The sequence below is a fragment of the Sylvia atricapilla genome, chromosome 19 (genome assembly GCF_009819655.1).
Source record: "Sylvia atricapilla isolate bSylAtr1 chromosome 19, bSylAtr1.pri, whole genome shotgun sequence".
Taxonomy (NCBI): domain Eukaryota; kingdom Metazoa; phylum Chordata; class Aves; order Passeriformes; family Sylviidae; genus Sylvia; species Sylvia atricapilla.
In genome coordinates this window covers 7,909,614-7,929,923 of record NC_089158.1, presented here as the reverse complement: position 1 = coordinate 7,929,923, position 20,310 = coordinate 7,909,614, and the positions used below count along the sequence as shown (strand labels likewise).

General features: G+C 47.0%; 1 protein-coding gene across 2 annotated transcripts in view; it reads left to right on the top strand.

Annotated features, from left to right (window-relative positions):
* The first annotated feature begins 7,855 nt into the window (after positions 1-7,855).
* BRD3 (bromodomain containing 3) overlaps positions 7,856-20,310 on the top strand; it is a 36,574-nt gene continuing 24,119 nt past the window's right edge. For both annotated transcript variants that reach the window (XM_066332858.1, XM_066332859.1), the window contains exon 1: positions 7,856-7,998. The gene's annotated coding sequence lies outside the window, so the exon portion shown is untranslated. The remainder of the gene's footprint in view (positions 7,999-20,310) is intronic.

Here is a 20,310-nt window from a genome sequence, read left to right as displayed (position 1 = left end):
CTACAGAATGTCTGTAATAATGTCTATATAGTGTGTATAATGTCCATAGTAATGTCTGTAAGGTGGGGATCGGGCTCTTCTCCCAGGCGGAGCGTGGGGAGTCATCCAGCTGTGCCAAGGGGAGGTTCAGGCTGGACATCAGAGGGAATTTCTTCATGGAAAACGGTGTTAGAGGTTGGATCAGGAGGAAACATTAAGCACTGGAGCTGCCCAGGGAGTCGGCCGAGTGCCCGTCCCTGGGCTGTTCAAGGAGCGGCACTCAGCACCGTGATTTAATTGATGATCAATCAAGGTTGATCAATCAAAGTGATGCTCAATCAAAGGTTGGACTCGATGATCCCAGAGGTCTTTTTCCAGCCTTCCGTGAGTCTCTGATGCTGATGTTTGAGCCATTTAACGCCGTCATCCTCTCCTGGGTGAGAGGGGATCTGAGGCAAGGTGGTTTTCTCAGCGTATTGTCACACAAAAAGCCCTGACTCAGAAAAGTTTAATTCGTGAGGGCCAAACAGCCCAGTTACAGTTAAACATGTGTTTAAGCACTTTTCTGGAGAGCAGTGGGTTATTTTCTGAACCCACACGTTGCAGTCTGCTTTCACTTAAGAGGGAAGAAAAGGAGACGTGTCATTTACTGGCCCTTGACTACAGGAAGATATTTCACTTCCAAAAATTCTAGTGGCAGCTGAGAAAGGAAAAGATGAAAAAAACCTGTGGTAGAGTGAAGCCAAGGCTCTTCTCTTCCAGCCTGGAATCCTGCAGCAGAAATCTGGAGAATTAGCCCTGCCCTCTAAACTCAGGGAGGTAAAACACAGTTAGATGAGCTGCACACTCACCAGAACAATACTAGGAGACAAATCCAGTTGAATCCCTGGTGCTGATTCTTCCAGATGGTTTTGGCTTAATGCTTCCAGTCTTTTAAACAACGAATATGAAATGAAATGGGAGCATACAAACCAGCAGTATAATGTTATTTATAGAAGTTTCTCGTGGCAGGGTGTTTTTTTGTTTCTTTCATGTTGGAGATAAGTTCATATTTTGCCTCTCAGTGCCTGCTTTGGGAATTTTTGTCTGATATTTTTCTATAGATGTAGAAAATCCATATAAATATATTTATATATGTGCAGAAAATGCATATATGTGCATGTATAAAAATCCTTATCTGCTCTGAATAATACTTCATTGGGATCTGAAAAATGTAGCCTTGACTACAAATTAAGTGTAATCCCAAACAACCCCTTAGCCTCTAAGTGTCCTGGATGTTTCTTCTAAACTAGTTTAAAGTATGATAAACTCCATTTGGCCAAGTACCTGATCCCGTGCCAGGCTGGGGGTTTGATGAGGCATGGAGTTTTCAGAAACAGCACGAGCAAGGGGGGGCATTTCTTTAGGACTGCAGAACGACCCCGGGGCTCTGCAAAGACAAAAACGTGGATTAAATTTCACTTGATGGTTATGAATCATCCGTGAGGGTCCTTCTTGCTCCCACAGCTGGGAGCAGCAGGATGTGACATCTGTCCAAACTCTGGAGAAGCGTGGGGCCTTGGCAGAGCTTCTCCCACGGCAAATCTTTCATTCCTTTGCTTCCAAACAGCCTGAACCTTGGGGACGTGCCAAGTGCACTGGAAAAGACACCTGCCCGAGGTGTTTGTGGGAGAGCAGCTTCCCGTGGTGATGAAAGGGAAAGGAAAAGGGCTCAGATTGGAAGGATGTGGCTGCTCCCAGCGTTATGGGGTCCCTTTGGGTGCCTTTCGGGGCGTCAGGAGCTGAGGCCACGGCTCCTGCTGTGACCAACGTGTGTGATTTTTGTCACCAGGTCGCGCCAAGAGCAGAGCTAACGCAGTGCTGCAGAGCTGATCCAAAGGGGTTTGTTGTTTGTGGAAAAGCTCCCAGGAACTTCACTACAGCCTGGACCTGCTCTTTAGACCTGCCTGCTGCAAACCAGCTCGTGCTTACGTTTGTAGTGGTGAGTAATCACACAGGGAGCTTACACGCCGTGTGAGCCCACGGTTATGTTTTGGCACAATTAGCAATCTCAGCTCGCTTTTTTATTTGCTTGGGCCCCTCAGCAGACAGAGGAAGTGCAGAACAGACTCGCTGTGTGTTACACTCTGCTCCAGAAACAGGGAGGAAAGGCTCAGGAGAGACCTGCTGCATCTTTAAGGCTTCTAAAGAGCAGCTGATCCCTGACACAGAGCTGGGTGGCTCCTAACGTGCTGCTCTGGTTTTTTTGGTTTTGGGTTTTTTTTTTTCCCTAAATCCCAGGTACATCACATTCATATGTTTCTTCTGGGATTTAAACACAAACACTGAACCTTTTCCAGGATGATATTTCTACCTCCCCCACTACACTCTGAGCCTTGCTTGCATCATTGCCAACATTTGTTCATTTAAAGCTAGGAAATCTTAGCCCAGTGGAGAGCAGGTAGGATTGGAATCATCCTTCCCAGCGAGGGATGTGTACAAACACTTAGCCCAGGCATGAGGGGCCTAGAGAAGTTGAAGAACTCATTTCAGTGTAAGATCATTGAACACTGCATCTATCAAACCCTTGTTAGTAAAGACCTGGTATGAAACATGATTTTGAAGAGCAGGCCGGACTTCCCACAGGGTGGGAATGCTGCAGTGTGCTATAAGGCATCGTTCAGCACAGATTCCCCCCAGTGCCAGCCCCAGCCAAGTAAATGCACAGAGGCTGCTGATTTGAGAGCCTCAGCCTGAGTCACACACGCTCTGACTGCCAGACATGATGACAGCCTGCCTCTCCCAGCCACTTCAACTGGAGCAGCAGGTTCTCAGCACTTCTGGGAATCAGGAGCTTTGTTCTTTGGCTGCAGCCACAGCGAGTGGACAGTTCAATACAGTCCACTGGCACCACTGGAATAGTTTTAGTGAAATCTATTTATTACTCATTGTCATTTACAGATCAAGATGTTTGAAGGCATTACGGTTTGGTTTGGGGATCTCTGTGCCATTCTCTCCAGTCTTTGTGAGGGGGCAGGAGGAGAAGTAAGGAAGCACAGAGGAATTCTTTAGGGGTTTAGCCTGCTGAAGTTTGACATCTTCCAGTGTCTGTTGGTTTCAGCTGCCAGCTCAGTAGCACACACTAGTCACAGCCTTGCTTACCTGTGCAAACCACTGTGCTCACAGCAGGTTCTGGGTCTCCACATCACACTGAATGTCCAACAAAACCATTCAGATGCAGGTAATTTCCAAAGGAATGTTTTTAACTATGGCCAAAGGTATGTAGCCATGTTGGCTGGGCAGTTTCTTTTCCAGTCCCAAATTCTGTGGTCATGTTCTTTTCTTCTCTCTCACAACAGTTTAGGCCTTTGCTTTGCTTTTTTCCATGCATATAAATCTTAGCCCAATGTATCCCAGTCTCCAGCTCCTCCAAAGAAAGCTTGTTGCTCCCTCCTGGTATGATAAATCATAGTCAGACAGCAGATTTTGTAGGCTCTTCATGCCCTTCCTGTCCATTGCAGTGGAAGCACTCCATCTCAACTTCACTGGTTTGAGAGCATCCAGTTTGGAAGAACTTTATTTAAGTCTGCTCTGGACCCTCCACTGGATCTTGGCTGAGTCCAGACCACCATTCAGATGACAATCAAAACTCCTCTGTGCAGATGAACACTTAAAAGATCCTTTAAGTCTTGGGTTGCTCAATTCTTTCCTGTCTTTCCCTTCAAACAGCACAGTGCTGTGCCTTTGGGGGCTTGTAGACATCCTGGCTCCTGGCTCCCCAGTCTGGGGGCTCTGCTCACCCTTTTCCAGATGAAGAGGGAACACTGAAGATCCAAAAGCCCTGCAGGCACTGACATTCCTGGGAGGGAGGAGCCAGGTTGGCCTCACCAACTGGTGTGTCCAGAGCCCTCCAAATGAGTCAGAAGAGCTGAGTCCCAACTCTGCCTCTGCCCATGATTCTCTGCATCATCATATTCCCTCTCAGCTTCCTCAGCTGAAAAACAGGAGTCATAATATTTCCTTACCTACAAAAGCTGTTAGGAGGATTATTGCATTGTTGTGAATTCCACAGATGAAAGGTACTACAGAAGAACAAACTGCAATTATTGTTTCAAACCTCTGCCCTAATCCTGTCATCCTTAACTCACTGAATAACACTTACTCAATCGAGGAAATCCTGCCACTACACTGAAGATGATCATTGGAAAAGATGACTCTCTGTTGTAATAAGAGCATTTATCCCCTTGTGTTCAACACCCTTCTGTCTGACACCAGAGTGATCTGACTCATATAACCTCCCCTGGCAGTGAGGAACTGTGGTTTTGATGGTGGAACAGGCACAGGTGAAAATCAGAAGCTTGCAGGAAATACCTGTTGCAAAGATCAGAAAAATTGGTGTTCCCAGCAGTCCCTGATTCCTGCTAAACACTGTTGGGTGGTCACACGATGCACTGAGTGGGGCCCATCCTCCCAAAACTGATCTGTCCCACAAAGGATCTCCTTTTCTGCTTCCATCCGTTCTTGCTTTCAAACCACTCAACACTCCATGAGCAGAGAGGCCAAAAGTGCCAGTGTTTAACAGCCCTGAAAACCACTCTGGTTTTGCACAAAGAACATTTTTTCTTGTTGAAGCCTGTGCACACAACTTCTGAGAAGGATGTAGGTACCACTGGGCATTACAGGTTATAAAAGTACTGCAACAGCCAGGAATAAATACATGGCAGGGGTTCATTAACAAGGCACTAATTGGGTAACTGGAGGTGCAGCATAAAAGACCACAGAGGCCAATTGAGAAGCTTTGAGTGACTCTGGGATGCTCCTCTGAGCTTGGGGAGCAGGAGGAAGTAGAGAGCTGCTGCTGTAGGTTTGTGTTTTGTGGAAAAGCTGCTGCTAAAGGTGTCTCAGAAGAGGCAGCCTGTTACATCTTGTGTATGAAACTGTGTGACAAAATCAGTTCAGAATTTAATTTAAAGATTATGACTCTCTTTTCCTCGGTTGAAGTACTTTTACTTTGGCTTTGGTAACTTGAGCTTAAATTGTTCTGATTTGATTTCACTGTACCTCCTAAGGGGCTTATTCAAACTGAGTCAGCCTGTGCCTGTTTGGCTAAACCATTATCTAAACTCACTGCCTTGCATAAAGAAGGCTTTAGGGATCCCAAAATATGTTTGCTTTCCTAATCCCTTGGAGGATGCACTGGGGTTCTTCAAGCACAAGTCTGCAGACCTACAGGTAGGTGTGTGAGTGATTGCTGTGTTCCAGGTTGGAAGCTGATAGTGGTGAAATCTCTGGGGACAGTTTCCCACGTGAATTGTTTTGCCTGCTCAGCCTGCTGCATAATGAACACGACAATTTGGGATGAAACTCTCTTACACCCACCCTGGGTGAGATAAGGCAGGATAAGGTGTAACTGGAGACTCCTTTTGGGTTGCAGTTTGGATGCACTCTTCATCATCGTGCTCCTGACAGTGGATTTACAGAGAGGATCAAACTCCAATATTGAACTCGTGCACATTCACTGTGAGGTGAGTGCTCTGCTAGCCTGGAGAGTTTTATGCTCTCAGAGTTTCTGCTCTCTGGCTTCTCTTGTCGCTGCCTTTCTGCCTGCACTCCCCAGTCTCTCTTTTCTCTGCTGTTGTGCTCTGTGTCTGTTGCTGGGGTTGCTGAGCACTTTGCATTAGGAGACCCCTGTTCAGTTCCTTGTGGCTCTGCCAAGTCGTACATTGCGGCCAACACTTCTTTTGTTGCAGGACTTTGTCTGCAACTAAAATATAAATACTTTTAAAAGCCAAGCTTTCAGGTTATGATTTAGCTGAAAAGGAGTCTTTAGAGTGCACGGAGGAGTCCATTTCTCCAAGTGCTCATAATGAACACTCAGCCCATTTCTCCCTGCCCCCTCCCTTGGAAAGCTTCAGCTGCCAACTTTTCCCAGCCCCCATGCCTAGAGCTGCAGCAGTTTTCATTTAGGGGCTCTTTGGTCATGCTCATGGATTTGGTGTCTGTGTATGTTTTAGGGCACTCAGGAATTCCTACTCTGGTTATCCATGTGGCTCAGGTACATCCTGGAGCAGGACAGTGCAGTCAGAAGAGCTGCCCTGGTTCCCTTCAGCTCTCAAATGCTGTGATACACTTGTGGTCTTTTAGATTGCTTTGAAATGGGGTTTAGAGCAGAACAATGGCAAAAAGTGCTCAAAATCCAGTCCTTACCCCTATTCCCAGGTATCTGGAGTTCAGGTCACTTGTGAGCAGGACAGAGTTCAGGTGGTGTCTCAAAGGGATTTCCTCTCTTTTTGGCAATCAGGTTTGTGAACCACACCACTACACCACTACACCAAAGTGTGGTGGTTCTCCTTAAGAATTCCTAGAATTTACTTTTTTCTCACTGCTTGCATGCTTTGTGCCCCTGCAGAGACCATGTGGGGAGGTGACTTTGGGGTACACCTGATGGTCAAGTCAAAAGGGTCAGCTGGCAGGAGGCAAGTCTCACACACTCACTAGGGTGGGATTTGGATCTGTTGATGCAGATGCACCAAATGCTGCCTTAGTAAATGTATCCAAGAGTGGTAGAGTTGTGAGCAAGTTTCTGGTTCCTGAATTTGCCCAACCCTTGACGCTGAGTGCCAAAAAGCCCTTTTTGGGGGGAGGTTGGCTAAGGCATGTGCACAATTTTGGTCCCATCCTGAGGCAGCTGCAAGCATGGCTAAATGGAATTCTCTTAAGCCTGTACAATCTTTCTGATTATATCATACCTCTGGAGAAATTTCAGTCCCGTTGGTCGTGTTTTTCTAAACCTAATCTTCTGGAAATAAGGTCTTTTACTAAAACTGCCTTCACCTTATGGTTACAATAAACTGACTTATTAATTGGCATCAGCATGTGGCTGTCTGAAGCAGCAGCGTGGCAGCCTCTGCTGGCACACGTGTCCACAGAGAAATCCTCTCACTCTGCCTTATTCCATACTGGCACTCAGACATTCCCCTCATTTATTTTCCAGTAGTTCTATTATATTTTTTTTTTCTGCAGCAATTCAGTCATATTTTGGCTTATAACAGTTTTTTTTGTTTTGTTTTGTTTTCACGTCTGTTTGCAGTTGTGGATTTGCTTTAGGACATGGGCTGTGTGGATCTGTTACTTGGAAGTGTTTTTAACAGTGCTGATGTTTGTTGATGCTTTTATGGTGGCGTGCTGTTAAAACTCACATTGTTTTTATTGTATACATTAGATTAATTTCTGTTGTTTTCAGCAGTTGACAGTGTTATGAAATGCACAAACTACATCGGGCTGTGGGTTTTCTTGACGGATTTTTTTTTTTTTTTTGGCCGCTCGCTCCTCCAGCGTGCATCGGCGGCGGGCTATTTTTATTGCAGCTCGTATTAGTTGTTGCGTAATAAATGCGAGAGCGCATTACCCAATGCAAACCGCGATTTAAAAAAAAAAAAAAAATACAAACCCAAAACAAAACAAAAAAAAAAAAAACCCCACACACAAAAAGGGGGCGAGAGCGGTTGTGATTTCCAGCTCGCCCTCCCGCAGCACGCGTGGCTCCCACTCGCGTTTCCAGCCGCACTTTTCAGCCTCTGCTCGTCCCCTCGGCGGGCGCGACGCGGGCGGACGGGGGAAGCCGGGATTTTCCCCGGCCATGTCTGTCCGGGGGACACCCGCCCGCCGTCACCTCCGCCCGGCTCCGTGTGGCGGCTGCCCCGTCCCCGAGCCCCTGGGGGCGCTTTCCCCGCCGGGGACGCGGCGTGGGGCGGCCCCGCTGCCCGGGCCATCACCCTGCCGCCGCCGGCCCCTGCCCGCCGCTCCGGGGAGGGCGCGGGGGCCGCGGGGCGCCCGCGGCCTTCTGGGATTTGTAGTTCGGCCTGAGGCCGCCGCTTGTGGCCCGGCCCGGGCCGGGACTACGATACCCACACGGCCTTGCGGCGCGGCGCATGAGCGCTCGGGCGCTGTAGCGCATCTATTATACTGCCTTGCCGAGGATAAAAAGAAGAGCAACTGGAGGGACTGTAAGGCAAACGTTGCTGGAGCTGCCGGGGCAAAGTAATCTATTTAATCTTTCCCTTTATTTGTTAGATGCTTGGGTGTGCATTGCTAGCACTGGGCCATGGTTTCTGGAGGGAGGGGGGCCGGGGAAGAAGGGGGAGGAAAGCAAAACCCACTTGGGAAAGGCCAATGCTGATTTTTTTTTTTTTTTTAATTTTTTTTTTTTCCCCTCCTCTCTTCCTCCCGCTCCTTGTTGCGAGAGCCCCGCGTCGCTCCCCTCGGCCCCGCAGCCTTTGTGCGCCGCCACAATTGTAACAAAGCGCGGCGGGGCTGGCTGCAGCCTGGCCATTGATTTCCTCCCGGCCCCGCCGCTCCTGCCCACCCTTTTCTTCTTCTGCCGCTTCTTCTCCATCTTCTGCTCCCCCTCCCCTTCTCGCTGAGCGCCCGAAGACGCCCCGGCCGGCCGCAGCCGCGGCCCCGCCGAGCCCCGCGCCCCAACGCAGGACGGGCTTGCTTTCTCTTCTTCTTTCTCTCTCTCTCTTTCTCTCTATTTTATTTTTTTGGTTTTTTTGGTGTTTGGGTTGGTTTGGTTTTTTTTCTTCTTCCCCCTCTCTCTCTCTCTCTCGCTCGCTTTCCCTCGCTCGCTCTGTGTGCCCGCCATCTTTTTGAAGGGGAAAATTAGGGGCGAGAGAGGAAAAAGAAGGAGGGCTTGTAGGCAAGGCGCTCTTGAAAACAAGGCAAAAAAGAAAGAGAGAGAGAAAAAGGAGAAAAAAAAAAAAAAGAGAGAGGGAAAAGGAGGGGAAAAAAAATAAAAAAGAAGAGAGAAATGAAAAAGCAGCGCGGAGGAAAAGGGAGAGGGGCACTCGGCAGGCTGCGGGTGTGTGGGGCGCGGAGCGGAGCCCTGGGCCAGCGCCCGCCTGCTCCGGCCATTTCCCCGGGCCGCCGCTGCCTTGGGAGCTGGGAAAGGGTCTGAGCAGGCGGCGATGATGGGCTGGAAAAGTGCGCGTTTCGCGTGTTGTCCGTGTCCGCATGCATTTATTTGTGTGTGTGTGTGTGTGTGGGTACCCAGCTGCTCCGCTCGTGTAAATATCCGGTGTTTACCAAACTTTCGCAAATAAATGGAAACCCGAGGGTTCGCCGCCTAAACTTGATCTGCTTTCTAGGTGTAAAAAGAAACGCAGATCGCAGATTTATATATAGAAGTGTCGCGCTATAAATAATGCTACCGATAATAAAATGTAAAACTTCAAAACTCAGCCGTCCTTCTCCTCCGTTTATGCTTCTTGTTTGGGTTTGGCAAGCTCCCTGGGCGCTGGGGATAGAGCATTATTTGTAGCCTGCTTGGTTTCACTTTCAAACAAAGCTGTAGTGTTCAGGTCGCGGCTCTGTGTGTGTGTCTTTACGTGGTTGGGTCTCGCAGGGTGTTAATTCACAACGTGTTTTCCTCCACAATTGACTTTTGACAACGTGGGGAACGCGTTCTGTCAGGTTCGGGGTAAATGTTCTGTGACAGTCCCAGAGTGTGGATATTCCTTTCGGTTGGTTTCTTCAGGAGCCAAAAGTTACTAAAATAAACTTGTTTGGACGAGCAAATGTGATGGCTTGGCTAATATTTCAAACTTCTGTACGTAGGTTTTGGGATATTATTTTTGTTTTTAACATCTTAAGTTCCCTGACACTGGTAAATAATAGGTTAGGAGCTGACATAATTAACAGAGCACACCTGCTGGGAATAGAGAAGCACGTTTTTAATATGCTTGTTAATATTTTTAATGTCTGCAACGTGAGTGTACTGGGGGGGTGTGTCTATATGAAACTGGAAGTTTAGTTTTAAAGCTGGAACTGTTGTCTTTAATTCACACAGTGCTAAGCCAAGGTATTAAGAGGGGACTTGGTGACTACCATATGTGCTGCAGGATCTGGGTGACAAGTGCAGATTAAATATGCATCGATCAAAACAAACAAGAAGTCCCCAAAGCAGTTTCTTTGCTTTACAAGCAGGAAAAAAAAAAAAAAAAGCCACAATCTGTATTGCTTACAACTCCCTAACTGCTTGAGCGTTCTGTGAATGCAGGTCTTTGCCTCCTGATCTGCAGGTCACAGTGCTGGCAGACTGCTGGGTGTCTCATTTTTTATTATTTTTTTTTTTTAAGCACAGAAGTTTGGGGAGTTTTTAATAATACCCTGGGAGGCTCCTGCTGAAACAGAGTAACTCCAGACCTCAAAGACTGGAAAGGAGAAACGCTAAGATGGTGTATTTCTTTTCTCTTTAGTCTGCGCTGGATAAAAATACTCACTCATGCTTATTTAGTGTTTTGAGACAATGTTTAATAAAAGGGTTGGGCACGGGGTAACAGTGGTATACAATGTTCAGCATAAGCTTGATTGCAATATTGTCTCTTCAGTGCTGAGACAGTAGCTATTGCAGCAAAAGGCTTTTTAGTTGTAGTGACCTATGCATGCAGAGTTTAAATTAAGAAAGAATGCACGTGCAATGTGAAGTGTCTGAGGGTTGTTTTCAAAGCTGACTCTGGAGTGTTCTGTTATCTTCAAATAAAAACTAGGCTTCTGGAAATAAAACCGGTGTCATTTAAGCATTGAAGTGCTTACAAAAACTTCAGTTCTTGTCATTTAAAAAGTATTTAGAGGAAAAGCACGTTGAAGCCTGCGTTCCAGCTCAGTAAGTGTGCTGGGCAGCCTTGCCCTTGCACTATCTGCCTTTAAAGAAGGCTGATTTTGTTATTATTAGTCAGTGTCTGCAAATGCAAGTGTTTATGGGCTTGTGTCTTTGCACTGCTGTGTACAACGACCTAAATGACAGTTCTTAATAATCTTGCAGAAGGCCTCTTTACTGAGTTTAGAACTGTGTGTCCAAAACTCATCTCGGGGGTGTTTGATACCCTCAAACCTCACTTGCAGGCCAGGGCTGAGGATGTCTCCCTGTGAGGCTGAAGGCAGCGCTGAGCTGGGGCTTCCCAGAGTTTTCCCAGGCACGTCTTGGTGCATGTTCTGAATGATGCTGTTTAATATTTACCGTTTCCCTTCGAGGGGAGCCACTTGTGCAGTGGGCTGTGGGTTTCCAGCCAAGCCCTGCTGCACTCCTAGAATCTCACTCCTCCTCCGGGGAGTAATCTGGGAGCCTGATCACTCTTGTTGACAGCACAAACAACTCGGGAGTCAAATCCCTCTCCTCGGCAGCAGCCGAGTGATGTACTGAGGTCTCATATTTCAAAGGCTTAATTACTTTTACAAAATATATTACTCTGTCTACTTTGGTAAGCTATCAGGTGCTTTCAGCACAGGCAGAACTACACTTTGCTAAATAAATGAACAAAGAGTGTTTTGCATCTCAGTGTTGTCGATTGTTCTCTTTAATCCCGGTTGCTCCTTCTTTGCTAATTTGCAAAATTCATTAATCCTCAGTGGGTTTCCCAATCATTACCATGAGCCATATGTTTTGTTTTGTTGCACGCGGTGTTTGGTTTTCTTGGGGTTTTTTTTGTTTTGTTTTATTTCAATTTGCCACGTTATTCTTTAGTAATAGCCCAGAAGCCCGCTGTAAGCAGTGGAGTTCTGGGAGTTGGGAGGGAGCCATTGTGTGCTGTGCTGCTCAGTGAGCTGTCAGGACATTTTGGAAGGGTCTGTGCATCTCCAGCTTTTCATTCCACGGGATCTCACTGCGACATCAGCGTTGATTTGTCAATCACCAGTGCTTCCTGGAGGTGAAAAAACTTTGTGGCACACAAACTCTTTAACCCACTTGTTGCTAAAGCTGGTGTTGGAAGGATGTAAATCCTTCTGGAGAGCAGTGCAGAAATTCTCTGTAATGTGCTGTGTTTTCTAGTAGTCCTTTTCCCTTCTTCTTGGTACGGTACTGACTGAAGAAACTACTCACCTCTGTTTTGGGTTCCTTTTGCACCTTTCCAGGCCTTGGTCTCTTTTCAGCAGATGTTGTCATATTTGGAAATGTTTCAGCAGCGTGGATAACTTGCTCAGTGGAGTTTTTCCCTTCTTTCCTGGGAGCAGGGCCTTCTGCTCTCCACCAGCATTGCAACAGGTGTAGCAAAGACAATTTGAGGTGAAATTTCTGCGCTTGAGTGACCAACCTGGCACAAATTTCCCTGTCTGCACTGATCCCATTTACTGTCAGACTTTGAGATTTAGACTCAGATGTGATTGACAGCAGTCTGCTTTGGGAATGATCCTGTTTGCTCCTGCCTTTCCTTTAAAAAAAGAGAAGCAGGGACAGGAAAGGATTGTTGTTCCAGTCTTGGAGTTTACTCTTGGGGAGCTTTCCTGACACAGCTGCTCTGACATCCATGCAGAGCGTGTCCTGGCACAGATGTACAGGCTGAGCTGTTCTTCACTGTGCCTGACTCTCCTGTTGTAACCAAAGCCTACCTGTATTGGAGAAAATGCACGTTTCTCCTTCTGGTACTTTGTCTTTTCAAGTGCTCAGCTCCTCCTTGTGTAACATCACAGAGGGTGCCTGGTTGGAGGTCTCCCTTCCTCAAAACCCATCGATATGGCCATGCTGAGATAAATCTGTTTTCTAAAACTGCCCTGGTCCATTGGTTTGGCTATAAGCAAGTGCAGAGTTTGCACTCCAGAGCTTTGCAGTAGCTGCCCTTTTGCTTACCAAGGCTGGTTTAGGAACGGTGTTGTGCTGTGAGCTGTAGTGGAAGTGATAAACTGAGCACACGTGTGTAAGAATTGTCGGAGTTTACTGGAGAGTGCTGTTCCTTCCTGGAAAGCATCACTTTTCACTGTTCCTTCCTGGAAAGCACTGCTTTTTGCAGCTTTTCTCTTGCTGCTACAATCCTGCTCAGGATCTGTGAAATAATGTTGAAGTGCAGCTCTTCAGTGAAGAGAGAGGGAATGTTCCTCTGAGTTTCCCCGGGAGTAAGCGCTTGCCTGAGTGGGAGTATTATGGATCAACCAGTGTGCTAAAAGTGTATTCCTTTCCTGGGCAGGAACAAACCACATGGGAATTAAGTGGGGTACTTGTGTCCCCACTGTCGTGGTCATGTTTCCTTGCTGCTTCATCCATATGCAGGAGCTCTGAGCAGCTTAGGGCTTGTGTGCTGTAAGCCGTGGGTGCTCTCAGCAGGGGCTGTGCTGGGCAGGCTGTGCTCCTCCTGGCAGGAGCCTGTCCTTCTGTCCAGCTGCCTTCAGCGCTGTTCCCTGGGGGCTGAGGCAGCAAGGAGCACCTTCCCCCTTTTTCCTGAATCACCAGCCCTCTGCTCCCTGCGTAGGGAGGGGTGAGAGACTTTAAGATACAATTTTTTCCCCTTTCTTGCAGGGGATTTAAATTCAAAGGCACAAACTGAGAAAACTGCTTTGATGCTCTCTGAGGGAGCGACAGCAGCTGAACTACCACGGTTTGTTCACACCTCAGCTGACCTGGAACTTCCTTGCATAGCTGAGTGAGTTTATGGATCTAGCCAACCTTAGCAAAATCACTTTTCATCGGAAGTAGTAGCCCCCATTGAGCCTTTTGTACTTGTGTGGCTGTGTTTGCTTTAAGTTAACACACGGAGTTATTCCGGGACAATGTGCTTGTTCAAACACAGGGCACTTCAATTGCTTTGGGAACAGATAAAGCCGAGCTGGTGGGAGTGTGCACAGGGGATGAGTGGTGGTCTTCAATGGGAGGGTGGCTGGTGTAACAAGTGGTTGCTCTGCCTGCAGAGCTGCAATAATTCCCTCGGTGTGTGGGGGCTCTTCCCCTGGCCCATTAACAGCTCTAACATTACTGTGGCTCAGCTAACAAGCAGTATATTTATGTCAGGGTAATTCAATCCCTTTAATTTCATCCTTCATCCCCTTAAACTGACTTGATTGTCGTGTATTGATTTTAGATGGACTTTGCATGGGAAAGGTGCAGTGCTGTAGTTGTTAAACCCAGAGCATGATTTAAACCAGTGGCGGCTCATCCGTTTTTACTACACTTGTAATGCTTTGTATCCTGAAATGAATCTGTTCTTTTTCAAAATAGTAACTTTAATCATTTAAATACATGAAAATAAATTTTGAAGTTAAGTAGGAGAAAATATTGGAGCGCAAGAAGTGTGCAGGGGAGGTTGTTGATGAAGATATTTTCTCTAATGAATCACTTTGGTTCTGCTCTGTACAGTGAAAGGCTTCAAACAAGTTAACAGATGGATCTGGGTCTGTTTATTGGAAGTCTGTCGATGTTTGCATGGAGCTGCCCCTAAGGAGAACATCTGTAGCACTTGTAAATCATATTAATAATGCTGATATATGGCCTTGCAGAACTGGTGCTGTAAGGGAAAATTGCAAGGTAGATTCTTAGCTCCACAGAGCAGGAAACAACCCTTTAAATAGGTAATACAGAGGAATTAAGTGCTATTTGCAAGGGCTCTGTATTTTATACTTTGCTCAGAGTACTTTCTGTACTAAGTTTCATAAAGAGGAGGTGATCTTCCTGTTTCTGTAGCCTCTTAAACTCAACTGGAGTTGGAATTTGACTGTGTCTAATCCCCCCTCTCTATCAGGTGTCACTAAGGACCTTTTGGGTGTTGTGGTTTATCTTTTAGAAACGTTTTCAAAGAGTTGCTGCAGTGTGGGCAAAGGGATAAAGCAGATGGCAGATTCAGCTTTGCACTTTCTTCCAGTGACAAGGAGTGTTATACTTAGTCAAGAAGTTGTTTCCAGAAACCCCAGTGATGGTATTTGAACACCCTGTAAATACAGCCTCCTTTGTGCTCTTGATTCTTTTTTTCTCCCCCTTTCTTTAAAATTTGGTGCAACCATAACCCTGAGAAGGAGCTGATCTATACACGCATGGGAAAAGGCTAATGACTTCAATTGCAGATGGCAGTGGAAGTATTGATACCCCATTTTCCAAGTGGGGGATAAGCAGCCTGCAGCCTGGGGTGTCAGAACTGTCAGCAGGCTGGCTTGTTCTGGGAGTTTTTGTAATTCTGTGCAGGTACAGCAGACGCTTGGAGATGCTCTGACCAGCAGGGAAGTAGTTGAGCTCTTGTGGCTTTTTCTTTTCCCTTTTTTTTAGACTTTTCTTCAAAAAGCTTTCTGTCCAATAATCTCTCCTTTTTGTAAATCAGAGCGCAGAAAAAGAAACAATCATGGCAAAACGTGTTGTGGAAAGGCTCTGTGGCATTCATTCACTGTATGCTGAATCAAGTGGAGTGAGTTTGAGGCTTTTCCTTATGCTGTAAAAGTACACAGAGCAGCATATTCTGATTAAAAAGAGGAAGGGCTGACTTTTTCAGGACTCAGATGTTTTACTGTGCAGATCACATCCTTTAAAAAGCAGAAAACGAGGGTGTAGATGTACAACAACCCCATTAGGAGTTCTGGACCCTGTGTGGGTGTTGCCACGTTCTGTTTTACTGTATGTACCTAAATGCTGCTGCTGTGCATGCACTGGCTGAAACTTGGGACAGGGCCAGAATGTGGGGGGATTTTTTTGTTCTTATTTCAGTAAGTTTGGTTGGTTTTTAATAATTTAACTGGAATACAGTGTGTTGACCTGAGATTTGCAAAATGGTTTGCTGGAGTCGCAGGATGAGTGGTCAGGAGCATCACTGTTGGAGGAGTTGTGCTTTGGAGAAGGGAGGCTGTAAAGGAAAAGGGGAACTAGGGGAAATGAGGAGGCAGAGCCTTGAAGGAGATGGGTTATGGTGCCTTAGCCTGTGGTTCAGAAAAGCAGTCTGTGTGTGATCCAGCATTTAACAGCAGCCTGTGGTCAATCATATTTTCAAACTGGGAGCTTTCACTTCTGTCTCCTCACTCTACTCATCCCTCCTTTCTTTTCCTGACTTTCTCTATGTTTTACTTTCTCCCAGAGGGTGTAGGATAGCTGCCTGTTTCTTCTTGTAGTTTATCTGCTCAGTAGTATTTATATCTGTTTCTATCCACCGGTTTTGTTTCCTGATGGAATACAAGCAGAAGCAGCCCCAGGCTGACTTCTGCTGAAACCACTGAGTATCAGGTTAAGACTATTCAGCATTATCATCCAATTTTGAAATGATTAACTGCCTCAGCCTGCTGCTTGTCACTGGGCTGGCGTGTCCAGGATGGACCTGTTGCTCCTGGACTTTTAGCTGGGTGGTTTCTTCTTAACAGCTCTCAGCAAGTGAGATTTTTGTCTTTTGCTCCATAAGCTGTGGCAGCTCCATTTTCTGATGGCTGGGTAAGCAGAATTCAGAGATTTCCTGCCACTGAGATCTGTTACAAGCAAGTTGAGGCTGAAGGAACATCAGCTTGTCACACAGTTTGTTTCCCACTTTGAGAGCAGTTGGGGATGCTGATGTGAAGGATGCTTAGAAAGGGTGACTGTGGTTCAAACCCAGGCAAGGAAATGGATTTATAGTTCTGTTTGTTGTTGAAGTATGGATTTGAATGCAAAACCAGAGGTGAGTAGAAGTGGAAGAGTAGATTGTGTCCCTCTGTGAAGCTAAAAGTGATGGTAATTCCAGAAACACAGAGGGATGAAATAACAAAGAAGGCATCCAGCAGGCAGCATTTGTGCCAGTTCTGAATTTGCAGAATTGGCCAGCCTGCAGAAGTTGTGACTGAGTCTGTGGAGTCTTTTGCTGTGCCCATCAGCAAGCCTTGAATTTGGGCTCACCAGAAGTTTTTCCACTCCTTGGCCAGCTTCCATGTAAACAGAGAGCTATCTCTTCCTGATTAGGTTGCAGTTTCTTTTTGTGCTGTTTTAGACTGTGTGAAGGCAGAGGGCAGGATCTCCGTGCTCCTGCACCCCTGGCCCTTGTGCAGAGGGATTTCTTTTGCTGGGCTCCTGTTCTGCTGCAGGGAGAGGATATTCCTCCAGGGCAGGAGGGCACTGAGTCCCTCAGCTCTCCCAGCGGGTGTAACTGAGACAGTGGCAGCACCCACACGTCTGACGAGAGTCTCCAGCCCCAGATATGCAGCACTGAACTTCCCTTGTCGTTTTACCTCTAACAGACAGCTGGAAAAGGAATTGACTCAGGTAGAGAAACCACAAAGTGTGCAGAGCTTGAGTTTGTTCCTGCCTCTGCTTAAATCTTCCTTGGAAAGAGGTTTATCTTGATTGACCAATTAGTTGTATCTTGCAGGTGGTAAGTCAGTAAAACCCTCTGTGGTGAGGCGCTGAGCCACAGAGACCTTGCAGCTTAGTGAGAGAGGAGAAAGCTGCTGAGCACTTTGCAGGGTCAGGCTTGAAGTGGTTCCTGGATCCCACAGGCCTGGGTGCTGGCTGTGTTGTGGTTTGCACTGTGCTTCCAGTGTGCCCTCAGCCACGCTCCTGCCTCCCCGAGCTCTCCTGCCCCCTGTCCTGCTCCTGACATGTTGTGAGCACGGATGGAATGTGGCCTGGTGCCAGCACTTCCCAGGGTGTCCTTTTAGTCTGATGTCGCAGGCTGCAGGGCTGCTGCTGCACGGGGGCTTTTACAGGGCTGCAGCCATCCCTGAAAGTGCTAGGAGTTGCCAAATAATAAGAGAGAAAATCTGCTCTATGCAGGATCTTTTCCCTGCAAGTTTTGGCTGTCTGGTTTCTCCCTGGCTCTGCCCCCTATGAGGTGTTGTGGGTTCAGCACTGTGGGTCACACGAGGTAATTCCACTGCATCTCCACCTTTCCCCTCTGGGGAAAGATGGCACGGGCAGAGTCTGCCAGACGTGGTTATCCCAAACACTTCACTTGCTGTGCCAAATCTCCCTTATGTAAAAGCCTAACAACTTTTTTTTTTTTCCCCATTGCCATAAAGGTGTAATTTGTGTATCTTGTGAGAGGCACAGCCATCAGCATTTTCCTGTTAAGCACCTACCCATTCCTATCCTGTTGATTTGGATGTGCAAGCCACCAGCTGCTCCACGTACTCTGGAACCTGTTCATAGAGCTTATTTATTACAGCTAAGCATTTGTTAACGTTTTCATGATAGGCCACCCAGTTAATTTGCTCAAGTGCCTCCTGGTGATTTTTTCATAAGTGCAGTTCAGCTTATCTGAGTGCAGACCTTCCTGCAGTCAAAGCTGCCTGAGCTCCTTCAGTCAGGAATCCAACACCAGAGTAAGCTCTGTAACCAACCACTTTTCCTTCCTCCTGTAGCCTTTCTAACAAACCTCTGTAACTCAGGAGCTGCACAAAACCAACACAGTCTGAGTTGAAATTTGCCTCTGTGTCTTCAGGGGAGCACAAAAAGCGATGTCCAGAGGTCATTCTGTCCTCACCCAGTGCAAAGAAAGGTCAACCATGCCTAATTGTTTACTGACCTTGCTCTCTTAAAACTCTTCTCAAAACCAAATTCAAAGCTATGAAAATGAACTTGGTTTAGTGTTAAACATCACTCCCTGCACTTGAAAGTGCAGCCTTTAGGAATCAGTTGAGCCCCATCTGATTTGTGTGTGACATGCAGCTAAATTCCTGCCCAGGCTTTATTGGAAGGTGCTTCTTGTGGCATTAGTGACTTGGGGGAGAGGAATAGTCTGGCCTCAAATTATCAGAGTCCATCATTTTATTTGAGGTGCCTGAAATAAATATAAACAGTGTTTATAAGTTTCCAGTGCTTTTGTTAAAGTGACTTTTGGGTACCCCTGGGTTTGAAGGCATCCCATCAGAGATCTTACAGCAGCATGATTTGCAGGGGGCAGAGTAGGCATCAAATTGAAATTACCAGTTGCTCCTGGCTGGTTAGGAACCCACGGGCTCCTTACTGAGGGAACACCTGCTCTTATAATAGCCAAGGAGAGACCAAGGGTGGGAAAGCCATCTGCATAATCTGATGAGCATTAAACCAACCAAGTCAAAAGCCAAGGAACTGACTTAATCTGCTGTGATCTTTTCCCCTCCCTCATGCAGAGGTGAGCTCAGGACACAGTTGCATCTCCCAGTCTCAGGATGTTCTCAGGGCGGTGCTCAAAATAATATGCATGGAAAGCGAATCTGTGACGTGTGGAATTAATGATTTGGGAGACAGCAAGGACGGCAGGATGGACTTTCAGAGTGCTGCAGTGTGCCACGGGGGCACCACGAGCCAAATTCCCAGCTCCTGAAGTGTAAATCCCAGTGTCTTGAGGGGGTGGCATGTTGTGTGTAGTGTGTCTGTCTGCCAGGGTTGGATGATAAAGCAACTGTCCTCAAGTCTTGCTCTCAAATTGCACATCCCTTGAGTTGGATGACACCATCCCTGCTGACGGGTGTAGTAGGTACTGAAAGCTGCCTGTAGTTCAGTTGCTGTGTGGGGCTGGGAAAGGGAGGAAAAGGAGGAGGAAAAGGAGGCATCCATAAGTTTTATTTCCTTCTGAGGAGACTGGAGAAGTGCTGGTGTAGCCTTTTCTACAGCCGTGAATGAAATGGGTACAACCCTCATAAATAACCTTACCTGAGTTTGGATTGAGGTCTAGTAGTGCTAAACCTCTCCTGCAGAGAAAAGTCTGGGCAAGATGACCAAGGCTGAGCTGCTTCTCTGACATGGGCACTAGCACATGGGTGGCAAATCCGACCAAATTTCCAGCTGTTGGGAAAAAAGGAGGCTGGGAATCTGCTTTGGAGGCTGCAAGGAGCCAATGTGGGGAGGCAATGCTTGGAGGACACTGCTCTGACTGCCCTGCTGGCAAATTTTGGGTCTGGCTGCTGACTGGGGGGCTCTGGGCAAGTCGCCTCACCGTGGTGTAAAGTGTGAGTTGTGAGCAGCAGCCCTTTGAGGAAGGAGCAGGGGCTTTGTGTGTGCACAGTGTGAAGTGCCAAGGGACCTTGGTCTCTGCCCAGCCTCTGTGTGCTACTGTAATGTAAATAAAAATGTTCAGATAACAACGAGGTCAAGGAACATCTTTCCAACTTGATAATTTTCCCTGATGGGAAGATTTATGTGGCTGTTTCTGGCCCGGGCTGGAATTGTGCCAGATTTTGATCAATGTCCAAATTACCCAGGCAGAAATACTCTACTAAGGGAGGGGGAAAACCCAAGGAATTGTTGGGCTTGCCAGGCTGACATAAAGCTTGCTGTAAGTTTGCAATCAAAACAAACCCCATCGGGTCTTGCCCTGGAGTAAAGCATCCGTTAAATGTTGGGCAGTGCCAAAGGAAGTGGCAGAGCCGTCGGCTGGAGCAGCAGGAGTGCTGGCACACTGCTCCCTGCGTGGGGCTTCAGAGCTGCTTCTAAAATAGTCCCCACCACTGCACACAGGAGCATGTTCTCCTGCTAGTGCAGGCAGTCGTTTACATGTTTTCTCCGTGCCAGTTGTCTCTCTCCGCTGACTGACCCAGTGTGAGAGAGTCAGTGGAAGAAAGGTTTGGTTTTTTTTCCAAAGAAAAAATCCATCCAACCTAGCTGGGGTTTTTGATGCCTGCTTTGCCACACTGAGGTTGCAACTTAGCAACAAAAAGACTTAAACTCCAGAA